The sequence below is a fragment of the Rousettus aegyptiacus genome, unplaced genomic scaffold (genome assembly GCF_014176215.1).
Source record: "Rousettus aegyptiacus isolate mRouAeg1 unplaced genomic scaffold, mRouAeg1.p scaffold_m13_p_2, whole genome shotgun sequence".
In the NCBI taxonomy this organism is placed as follows: Eukaryota; Metazoa; Chordata; class Mammalia; order Chiroptera; family Pteropodidae; genus Rousettus; species Rousettus aegyptiacus.
The window spans coordinates 18,377,065-18,389,387 of NW_023416295.1; the positions used below are offsets into that span (position 1 = coordinate 18,377,065).

The 12,323-nt window shown below is 36.1% G+C and overlaps 1 protein-coding gene across 21 annotated transcripts in view; it reads left to right on the top strand.

Annotated features, from left to right (window-relative positions):
* Positions 1–12,323, top strand: part of IKZF2 (IKAROS family zinc finger 2) — a 147,114-nt gene that overhangs the window by 53,329 nt on the left and 81,462 nt on the right. The window contains exon 1 of one of the 21 annotated variants that reach the window (XM_036237534.1): positions 4,006–5,145. The exons of the other annotated variants lie outside the window; for them this stretch is intronic. The gene's annotated coding sequence lies outside the window, so the exon portion shown is untranslated. Of the gene's footprint in view, positions 1–4,005; positions 5,146–12,323 lie in introns of those variants that run through there. 21 annotated transcript variants of the gene reach the window in all.

A 12,323-nucleotide genomic window follows, 5' to 3' on the forward strand; every position in this document is an offset into this window, starting at 1 on the left:
TTTCCAAAATATTTTTTCTCTGTCATTAATGTAACTCTCTATTCCATATGGTTCTTCAGGCTCGAAATCTTGAAATCAGATTACTTAACATCCTTTGTATCTCATATATAGTCAGTTCTCTAGTTTCTTATTTTTTGGTGTTAAGATTTCTCTTGGTTGGATCCTATCCTTTCTTATCCTCCTGCGCCTTGTCTCATCTAGGATTCCCTGGGGCTGATATTCACTCAGCCCTTGCAAGTATAGTTATATGTTGAGTACCCACCTGCAGCTATGATCATTCCTTGCCATTTGTCTCCTGCTGTTGCTTGTGGAAACTGTAGACTTTCTGCCATGTACCAGTTTATGTAATTGTTGAATGTGTAGCATGTCTGTCCTGTCTGTACTTCAAGCTTCATAATTATTATGGTAGATTAGTAGGTAGCCTCTTACTGGCCCTTTACCTCTAGCTGCTTTTCTCTCTAACATAACCATCATATTGAGATAACTCTCCCTGATGTCATTATTCCTCTGACCAAGAGATGGAACTCTACGTTCAGACCCTTTATCAAGTGACCTTACCATTGCTGTTTAACTTGTTATTCCATGCCCCTCTCAAGTGAAGTCTGATTGATCTTCTCACGTAAGGTGGTCTCGTTTCTCTTTTTGTGTTTACCTTTGTTCATCTTCACACCTCTAAAATTCTCTTATCTTGTGCCATTTCAAGTCAGACATTTCCTTTAAGTTCTATGTCAGATAATTCCTCATGAAACTTTTACTAACTTTCCAAATTACAATGACCTTCTCTTCTTAGAATCCATATAGCAGCCTATGTCTTATAAAGTATTAGTTCTCGTATGAGAAAATTAGAGTTCATATAGTTGGTGTTTCTTTCTAACTCAGGAATCCTTTCTGTAAAACCTTTGATGTACAATGAAGAATTTTTCAAAGACTGTAATGCTGCTGGTTCTGTTGTTGGGCACTTCTAGTTATTATTCAATTAATTAATGAAATATTTCCTAATGTTTACTCTGTGCCAGGCACTGACATTGCTTTATAGTAATGAACAAAGCAGTTGCAGCTCTGTCCTTATAGAGCTTAGAGTCTAGTGTGGGAAAGACATTAAATGTGTAAGCATACACAGACATGTGGTATAATGAGATATGATAGGTTCTGTGAAGGAAAAGAACAGAAGGATAATAAAAAAGAACATTCAGGCCTCAGTTTATATGGAATATTTAGAAGAGGCGAAATTTAAGCTAAAGAGTAGATAAGAAGAGGATACTCACGGAGCGGTGGTGTCTGAGATGAGTGTGTATAAGTGAGCAAAGGCTGTAGGATAGAAGAAAGTCGTTTTAGTTAATCAAAGAAGTAAAAGAAGGTAAGTAGGCCTAGTATTTGCGAAAGAGATGAAGGTCAGGACATGTTGCTGGAAGCGTAGGAAGAAGCCCCACATACACTTGTAGATCATGGAAAGAAGTTTGGATTTTTAACCTAATGCAGAGAGCAGCAACTGGAAAATTTTGAACACTGACTCGGCAGAAGTCAATTTATGTTTTTTGTTTTGTTTTGTTTTTGTTGTTATGGGGGGGGGGAGGACAGGGTTTAAATTTAGAAAGCATGATTTTTTTGTATTTCTTAAATGCCTTTCTCAGTTATGGAATTGTAGAGGAAGTACATGGCCATGGTTTTGCAGTATAAAGTTTTCTGACTTCATTAATAAAAGCCTGCCACTCCCTGAGAATGCAGGTGTGTTCTGCTCTGTAAAGCTGGTTCCTGGAAAGGTGGAGACCACTTTACATAAGATGTTCCGGGCTTTCTGGGAGAGAAGGAACTAATATCTGGTGTTTCTTGGGATGGAGCTCTGTGGCCCTTATCCTCCCCACCACCGTTCGCCCCCCCTCAAAAAAAAAAAAAAAAAAAGGCAGTTTCAGAAGAAGGCCATGAGAGCCCTAAAATAAAATTACAGAAAGGGGACCCAGGGTAGGAAACAACACTCAGAAAAGCTTTTGAGCTCATGGGGCTGATGCTGGAAAGTTGTGTAGATATCATCAGGGTAGTTTGTACGCTGGGGAAGAGGAAGCACGAACTGCAGAGTTAGAGGGCTCCTGACTAAGCTAGCTGGGCACCAAGTGAAACCGGATCATCAAGACCGTATGGCTGGAACAGGGAGCTAGATGGGACAGCATCGATGGGTGATAAAGACCTGTAGCCTTGGGAGTAGCAAACTAATTAATGCATCCTGCTGCTCCTTCAAGTATGGTATGTGGAATGCACTTATAGGGAAAGTGAGAGCTCTAATCAGTTATATTTAAAGTCAAAATTTAAATATGACCATAATTTTACCTTGAAATGATACAACAGGTCATTATGGTTACAGTTTATAAAAGGTGGCTCAGCCTCTTTTTTAGAAAACAGATTGGAAATGCAGGAGGAGAAATGGGGAAACTAGTGGACATGAGGAAACCATTAATAGTTAAGGAAGATATCATATTAATTAGAACTAGAGTGACAGCGGTAGAGAGAAGTGAAATCTTCTTTCTTTTATTAAGATCTCAGATCTTCCCCGCGAGAACTTCATCTATCCTACATCTTCCCTATGTCTAGCCTTGAGCTTTCAGATCTACCTTCCCTGTTCTTTTTCTCCTGGTTAAACATCTCTCATTCTTCCAGTCATTTCTCAGTTAGATGATTCCTGGAATTCAGACTCAGCCATTTGGAGGATGAGATTTCCTTATCAGCTGTGTGTCATCCACAGGTTTGATAAACGTGCCTTGCATGTTTTTTTTTTTTTTTTTTCATTCTTGTTAAAGTAGCCTTGTGGCATACAACTTGAGACTTTGAGTTAACATCTTTTCATGAATCAACACTCTTTGGGTGTGGTTGTTCAACCTGTTATGAATGTACCTAACTCATATTTTTTCCTGCATATTTTGCCATTTTGACCTCAAGAATATCACTAGAGATTTCTTCAAATGTACAATGAAGTTCAGGATGAACAAAGTCCATGTTATCTTTATCTCCCAGTCTAACAGTGGGACCAACAATAAAATTATTCTTAGTGAACCCATATTAGAACCTTCCGTAAAGTTGTCATACAAACATTTGCATACCATGTTTAATGGGTCCATTGTAAACTTACTTATCTGAGATTGGCAGAATTCACATCCTTTGCCTTTAAAAATTATAATATTTGACTATCTCTGGTGCTCTGGCACCTTTCCTCTTCTCTGAAGTATTTAAGAAGGCCCTTGCAGTAATTTCTTGATCACCTTTACATGTCCTTTGAAGTCCAATGGAATATATGCCATCTGAGCTTGAGGACCACAAACTGGGTGGCTTAAACAATAGAAGTTTATTGTGTCACAGTTCTGGAGACCAGGAGTCTAAGATTAAGATGTCAGCAGTGTTGGCTCTTTCTGAGGGCTGCGGAGGAGGATCTGTTCTATGCACCACTCCTAGTTCTGGAGGTTTGCTGGCCATCTGATCTAGCCTTTGCTCCGTAAAGATATCTCTGTCAATGCAATAGGAAGAGTCTCGAGGTGATATTCTCTAGTATATATTTATTCTGTTTTGCAAAAACACTTCCATAATACTAGTACACTTAAAGTAGTAATCTTAGGTTTTAAAACAAAGGGTAAGGGAGGGTCTAATCAGCAAAAAATCCTGAGCAAATAAAAGGTCATAATGTATGGTGAGATTAACCCTAACAAAGCAGAGACAAGATGTGATCCGAACATTGCCTGTTGCTGCATTTTGACTCATTTTTTCTGTGGGAATTTTGACGTGCATAAAGTTAAATGGCAGATCTGATGAGGCATCAAATACTATTATCACTAATCATATTTACAATTCAGAAAATACCTACATGTGCTTAAAAAATTTAAGATACTGATTTTAATATTTTGTAGTTCTATGAGGTAAAATCTCATTTAAATAAGAAAAAATCACTTTACATATATTTGTAAAATGATGACCCATTATTATTTGTTCATTTATACCCTGTCTCATTCTAAAATATTTAAAATCATTTTTAAGAATAATATATATTTTGTAAAACATAATAATAACTGAAGATTTTTAATAGTTACTAGATACATGCCAAACAGTGTTCTAGGAGTTTCATGAACATTATCTAACATAACCAGCAAACCAGTGAAATAAGTAATATTATCTTCATTTATAGGTAAAGGCACTAAGTTTTAAAAAACTAAGTAACTTAGCCAAATCTTACAACTATGAAGTAGCAAAATTTTGGACAGTAAAGATTTGGAAAAAGAGAAAAAACATGTAAAGATAAGGGGGTGAAAAAGAGTGTGCCACACATAAAAGATCCACCATATACATCAGGAGGAATGCCAGCATAATGTTCACGTGTCTGTCGGCTTTGAACCTCAAGTACACGGTGAGGAGTTACGTAACTGCGCTACCCTGTGAGGCCATTCTGGCTCTCCAGTCCTTTCGACTAAGAGGCAAGATCTCTATTTGCATGTCCTAAAGAAATGAATCTCAGACTTCATCTGTCCAAAAGAGAGCTCTTCACTTCAATCCCCAAATCCATTCTTCCCTCCACGCCTCCCCCTATCAGTAAATGACATCACTATTCACTGTGTTGCTTTAGGGCAAAACTCAGCAGTCATTCCTGACACCTCTTTTTCCCTCATCCTTCGCTTAGGTCACTTTTCCACAGGCCTCCTCAATGTCACCTTGCTTGCACTACAGTTTGCTTGGTCTAATCTCCAGAGTATTCAGAGTGGCCCTTATGAAATATATCTCACCCCTTATTATTCTTCTCTTGACTCACACCACTATAACCACACTGGTCTTACAGTCGTGTTGAACCTGGAAGAAAGCCAGCCATGGCCAGTATAAGGTTAGATTCCATTCCATCAGCATAATAGTTAATAATAGTTGACTGACAGGGATGTGAAGAGTGCCCTCTTTTCCTCCCCTTCATCCCCATTCCAGGCTAACCTCTCTAGGGAATATGCCATTCCTTTCCCCATTCCTAAAATTCCTTGCTTGAGCGCAGCCAGGGGCTGCTGGACGGGTGCCTTATTGTATAAGGGGGTGGTGGGGGGAGGTGTCTCCTAAAGTGTTGTTAGTTCCTGTGGTTCCTGCTGAGGAAGTCCAGAAATCTCCAAACATCTGTAGGGATATGGACGAAAGGTGAGCTGCCCCTACTGTGGCTAGTGTTTATGTGTGAAAAATAACTGGACTCTTGTCACTTACCTGGATTAACTTAATACCATATCAAGATCACTTCTGCTACCCCACAGTCACAGGTGACGTTCTTGTCTACGGAAATTTAGAGCTATTTTTGTCTGTTTTTTTTTTTTTTTTTTTTTTTTTTTGTGAATCATACCTCATGTCATGTATTATTTTGCATTGTTAACTGTATATTTGGAAAATTTAGTGCGGTAAGTTAGTAGCATTTACAGCTTTCTTCCAGCCTTCTTCTTCTTCTTCTTTTTCTTTCTTTTTTTTTTTTTTTTTTTTTAAGATGCAGGTATTTGCAGGATAGGAACTATTCAAACAGTTACAGCATTCCAGAGATTCTTTCCCTGGATTCTACATGCTTACGTTTCAAAGTTATATTTAAACACGGAGAAGTATTGCTAAATATTGAAGAACAGAAGATTCATTGGAATAGTGTTTAAGTGAAAATTCAAACTTTTCTAGTCTAAGTATTTCTTCTTAGTGGGGTGGTGATTCATAAACTAAGCTGTCTTGAGTTCTGTAATTCGGTGAAGTTAATATTTGGTGTTGCCTGCAGTTTAGCTTAGCGATTATTTTTTACCTCACATCTCACCACAACAGAGCCACTTGCTAACTTTTAATCACCACCTTCTCAAGTTTAAGAACTTGGCCAGAGTGATCCCGGAAAGTCTCAACATTTTCCAGTGGGTAAAGTCCATCTCTTTTGGAGATCTTGACACCTATCATTAGTAAGACTGCAACCTCCTTCAGGATATCAAGAATAGAGACCTTCTCTTCTGTATATTTAGCAAAACATAAAGAAGTTATATGTCAGGATAATTCTTAAATAGAGAGCATGGTACTGACTGTCAGGCTGACCCAACATCCTGTCACCTCCTTCATTCTACAGATTCTGTTGTGGGTTTCAAATGTTCTTCTCAGGTCAGTTTCCCTATCATTAATGCTGCAACACCTTTGCCGAGGAGATATCCCCTCTCATTCTTTTATTTCACCACAGTGAAACCAGCATGCTGACTCTCGTGGGCTGATGAATAAGCTTCAGCTTTACTGGCTTTTGTAAATAAGCTTTAAAAGTTGTTTCTGGAGTTAGAATATGGTGAATAAAGTCCTAAACTCAATTTTTTTTTTAAAGCTTCTTTTAAGTGAAATCACATTGAAGTACGTTAATGTGCTCATATGCCATTTATCCTCTACGATGTCAGTAGTGTCACTAACCTGATGGCACATTTGGCCGGTAACATGAACGTGTGTCCGAAAGCATTTCTGTTTGATAACATACATAATCTGGAGATTATTTAGTTGCTCTTTAACATTTTTTTTAAAAAAGGAGCTCATCTTTTTATTTTTAAAATGCTCACTAAAATCGCTTTTAACATCACCTGTTTCTAAGTGTTTTTTTTTTGTTTGTTTGTTTGTTTGTTTGTTTGTTTTTTTATGACAAACCAGAAAGATATTGTGGGAAAGGATTGAATTTGATTCAGTGAAGGTTTTCTGAGTATCACTACGCGCCTGCTGCTGTGTTAAGTACCCTGGGATGCAGAGGTGAATGAGATTGTTCTCAGGTCACAGTGCACAGTTTAATAGAAGTGATGGGGTGTGGATTCAGTGCTCTGATAGCAGCCAGTAATTTTGCCAGAATTGGTCAGAAAGGGATATTCTTTCAGGAAACAACATTGAGACTGGACCAGGAATGATGAAAGCAGGAAAGCGAAGACAGACAAGGACGTTCAATGCAAAGGAGTCCTGCATGAGCAAAGGTGGGGAAGCGGGGAAGAGCAGCAAAGGCTGCAAAATAGGACTTCAACTAAGGTTGTTGTTTCTGCTACTTTTCAGATTAGAGAAGTAATCGTAATATTCTTTTCATATATGAAAGGCCTTCAAGTGATTTCAAAAAGATCTTGGGAGAATGTAGCGACTTAGAAAATACTTAAAGAAGAGATGGCCGAGAGAACTTGTGTTACTCTATGTGATATACACTGGAGAGTTTTCAAATGAGTAACAAGATTTCCTAAGATTGAAGCCCCTTAATCTTTGATGGGAAGGTGAATTATATAATGTCATTTGCACATTTGTTCAGTCGTGTGTTTATACATCCAACAACATTAACGGACTGTCTGCTAGGAACCTAGTACTGTCCTTTATGTTAAAGCATCAGGTGACCGAGATATGTGCCATCCTAGAACTTTAAGGTTAGGGGAATGTCATGATTTTTCTCTATGCAAGTATGTTCTTGTTTTAGAATGGCAGAGATGATTTTTTTGAAATTCATATATTTTATCATTTTGTGATTGTTTCAAAAATATTTTCTGTATATTTTGTTACTTCTACAAGATCTCATATATGTTCATTTCCTTATCCCAAGTGATAATAAAATTAATTATTAAGCACCTTTTTTTAACACTGACTATAGGAACTAAACCAGTATTGTGTGGGCAAATAGTACTTTAGGAGAATCCGTGGGAGAAGGAGCAAAGAATGGAACTAACATTTACAGAGTACCACTGTGTGCTAGCCCCTATGTGAGGTGATTTCCTATAATTTATACCATTCAATTCACTTTTTCAAACCAGGTAAACATTCTAGAAAAGGGAAACCAAGGCCAAGTAACTTGCCCTATGATACATAGCTAATAAATAAGTGGCAGTTTTGGATTTAAGATCCAGATGATCGAGTTCAACAGCTTGTTTTCACTTCATTATGACTTAGACAGGGATACTTGGATAATTGGTAAATAGTAAGTATCAGTTTGAGTATTTAAATTAAAGCCTGACTTACTCTAAAATTTATTCTTTCTATTAGAGTTTGTGCAAGATATTTAAACTTCAAACACTGTTAAAGCAGAATGTTTTTATTACTTAATTTTTAATATTTATTGCCTTCTGTGCTATAGTTTTTAATAGTTTTTCACCTATGTGGGTCACTTTAACTGAAGGTTAGAAAATTCCTTATCTTGTATGAATGGTATAAAATTACCATCGTATAAGCAGACACATGAAAAAAAATAGTACAAAATACTTTTCTGGGACTTTAAATAAATTGCTAATAACCTTGCCAAACAAAGCAGAACCTCTCATTCCAAGTTGTGTTTTACAAACATATTTCAGAATGAAAAAGGAAAATTTGAATAATCAAAGGTAGTGAGAATGTCCTTGGTTTTTATAAATTATTGTTAATTTGCTGAAAATCTCATCCAAAGCAAAATTTATGGGTCCTTTTAGTATTCGTATAGAGTTAACAGCAGATAGTTCTTATTCACATATTCATCCAACTTTGAAGAAGGACATTTTTAACTTTTGCTTCATAATAGGTAAAATCTAAATATTCCTTCCTGTCTCGCATACTGAGGGTTCTGAGTAATTTGAATGATGGATTATTGACTGTGTATATGAGTCAAACCCTGTAGACTTAGAGTTTTAGAATTGACTGGTCGGAGGAATGGCTTCATTGCCACCATTAGCACTGATTCTTAATGGGCTTTTGCTCCTTTTCTCAGTATTATTACAAATCTTATCACTTGTGTCATGAATATAACATTACAGTGTAAGCTAGTGAAAATGTACATTGGTAATAAAAGCACTAATCTAACACTTGTCTTTCCTCATATATTCGTTCATATATTTAGGCAGCTTTTTTATTCTCTTTAACTTGGCTATAAAATTCTTTAGTATAAAGATCATTCTTTATCATTATTTTTATTCTTCAAACAGCACAATTATTTTTATATAGCAAGCCTTTAGTATAGTTATTGTTGCTAGAGTTCATGGTAAATATTTTCAACATACAGTGTACAACAAGTGAGTAGAACAAAACTAAAAAAATGAGTTCCTATTTGACATATTGCCCCAAATCCTAGATTTCTCATAATTATTAAATATCTTGTAGTCAGCTTCATTTACCTTTTACTTGATCATGTGTTCCACTGGTGTCTTTGTAGACTTTTATTATGTGTTTTATCATTTAGTTTTACTTTACTTCTTATTAGTATATTTAATGATCTACCTAACTTCGCAGCCTGACCTTTGATGTTAACAGCTGAATATTCTTAATGGACTCAGATTTGGACTCTAAGCAGGGAGAAAATCAGGAGCTTTGTGGTGGGTCCCTAGTTGAGTGTAGAGTTACATTTAATGTTAGTCTTGGTCTGACCTTGGTACCTCAAGGCCTGAGTTTGTGGTTTGCTCCTAGGGTTTTGAGTTTCTTTGCCTTTAAATCTTACTTCTCCCATGTTTAGTTTCTGACTACCATTGTTTGCATTTTTTTTTTTCATACTTCACTGCATTAGTACATGTTACTCCTTCTGCCTGGATGTCCTCCCATCCAGTTTGACTAGTAAATCCCTCATGTTTCAAGATGGAATTCAGTTATCTTCTTTGAGAAACCTTCCTTAGCCCACTCAAACTTCTTTGGTCATCCTCTTCTTTAAACCTTCCTCTCTATCTAAGTCCATACATCTATTACTGCACTCATCACACCATATTCTTATTATTTTTTGACTTTGTGTCCCTATTAGACTTTGAACTCTTTGTAATTCAATGAATATTTAAAAGAATGAATGACTTCTGCTACTTCATTTTGGGTCATTTCCAATCATCTACCTGTCTTGCATCTGTTTCGAGGGTATTGTGAATACTAATTGAATTGAATCTAATAATTACATACTTAATACCTGTTCTTTTTTCCTTCTATTCAGATAACATATTGATCTCAGTGTACCTTTGAGCATGTTCTAGTTTGTGGATTGCTAGGGCAACCCCTGGCCAGCTCCCTATCCTGGGAGTCCTCCTTAACTACCTCTTGTGCTCTCCCCAGGCCTGATATGTCTGTACTTGAATTTTATGGGCAATGGTTCCACCTTATAAATCCTTCTAGCCTCTGGGCTTATGACTCTGCCTAATTTAATAAATGTTGGACAAATGAACAGAAACTAATTGCTTTTTATCAGTTTTAATAGTTTTATACTAAAAGAAATCCCAGCCTAACACTAAAAAAAATTCTTTATAAAAGGGATTTTTAATGATTATAACTAATTTAAGAATAGGTCAAGATTGTGCCAAACATTTCATTTCCTATTAAGTAGATTCTGGAGAGAACTTAGTAAGTGGCCATTTCCCTCCATGTGTGTTGCACTTATTAAGGCTGACAGAGTTAGTTAGGATTTGAATCATTGATATGTTTAGTATCATATAGTTTAAACATGGATAATGCATATATTTCATCTTAATTTTGTCACTGTTTTGAAAATTAATGTTGTTCCTTTAAAAAGTATTGATCACATCCGTGAAAAGTTACTAGATTTAAGAAATTCTTTGAAAGCATTTTCTAAACATTTAGTTCTCATGATTTTACATTTAGTCTTAATCACTTGGATTTTACCCCGTATCTTATTGTCATACATTGTTAAGGAATTTTTTTTCCTTTTATTTTTGAGCACTTATTTTCTATTTCAACCATTTTCAGGGTTCTTTCTAAATTACACTTGTTGCATTTTTTATAACTGTCGCCCCTGGGCCGATTGATCAGTTGATTGATTTTTTCTTTTTTTCTCTTTTCTTTTAATATGAAAAATTTGATTATATAGAGAAGTATCCATCACCCAGTTTCAATAATTATCATTTCATCGTTAGTCTTATTTTTCCTATACTACTCAACCCACTTCTTCCTCACAGATTATTTTAAAGCAAATTTTCAACTTCTTTGGAAGTTCACTAACACAATGTTTGTAAATTACTGGGTGAATGAAAGATTCTTTCTTCCTCCCTATTATCACATCAGAACTGAACATGCTACACCAACACACGTAAACACATACATACACACATATATATACACACACTTGAGAGTAGATAGTGGCTTAAGCTTAGGGCTGCTTAATTTTTTTCTTAATAGTATTTTTTATTTTTTCGTTCATTTGAACTTCTTAGTTGTAAGTTATAGGAAGGAGAATTGGGGTGCACATGGCTTTTAAGCATTAGAAAAGTTTTATGCTAGAAATAGATTATCAGTTCATCAAATCAGGTAATTGGTTTCTTAAGAACGTCCCAGAATAGGGTAGGTTCCCAAGAATAGAGAAAATGATAGCTGAATTTTGATTGGAGCAGGTGATAGGAAAGCATATACAGAGAGTCCCTTTAGGGTATGTCGTGGAAGGATGAACTGGAGAGTGGAAAAACATATAGGTACTAATCAGATGCCTTAAGGATGCTAGCATTTTGGGAAAAATAGAAGTGGCTGCGAAAAAAAATGGAGGAGATGACAAATTTTGCCTATTAGTCATATTTTACACAATTTTACTTGGACTGGCAAACAACATATTCCCCCCCTCTCCCATCCCCAATTCTGGTGGGGAAATATGAGCTTCCTCTCTTGGTAATATGCAAGAGATTTATGCTGGTGGTTTATGGGTGGAGCCTATTGCTGATAGACACTTTTTTTTTTTTGCCACAATCCTCAAAATAAAGAAAATTCAAGAAAACAAACAAACAAAACAATGAATTCAGCATTTGTAGTTTTTCAATAGAGTTAAGCTCTTGATGTTGGGTTTGTCCTTTTATGTCAACCTGGTATTTCAGAGGTCAGTACTCACTGTGCAGTTCTTGTCCTTCATAGATCTGGAAACAGAAAACTTAGAAAAGCCATTTGGCTATGAGATTGACATAAGAGAGAAGACTGACTTTGGTGTCTCAGGAAATGACAACAAAGTTCCATTCTGTTTGACAGGTTGGTCATCTGGCTCATGTTTATGAGGCAGATAATTGAAGATTCAATGGTTAAAATTAGGTAGCCACTCAACTTTATTTCACCAAAATGTAAAATTCCATTTCTGGCCTACTTTTCAAAAGGAAGAAAAAGCACAGTATTTGGATCAAAAACACCAAACTAACAAAATCTAAGCCCTGCTTCTTCAACTTAGTAGTTATGTGATATCATTCAAGTCAGTTGAATGTTCCAGGATTCAGTTTCTTCTATGTGTATTGGAAATCCATGTACCTCCTATTGTAGTGTGAAGATCTCATGAGATGACAGACAATACTGAGAACTACCTCATATGAATTATGTTATAATATAAACTCAGACGTAATGGTGTCATAATCTCTATAAGACAGATTTTGTTTCTGATTAGAACATAT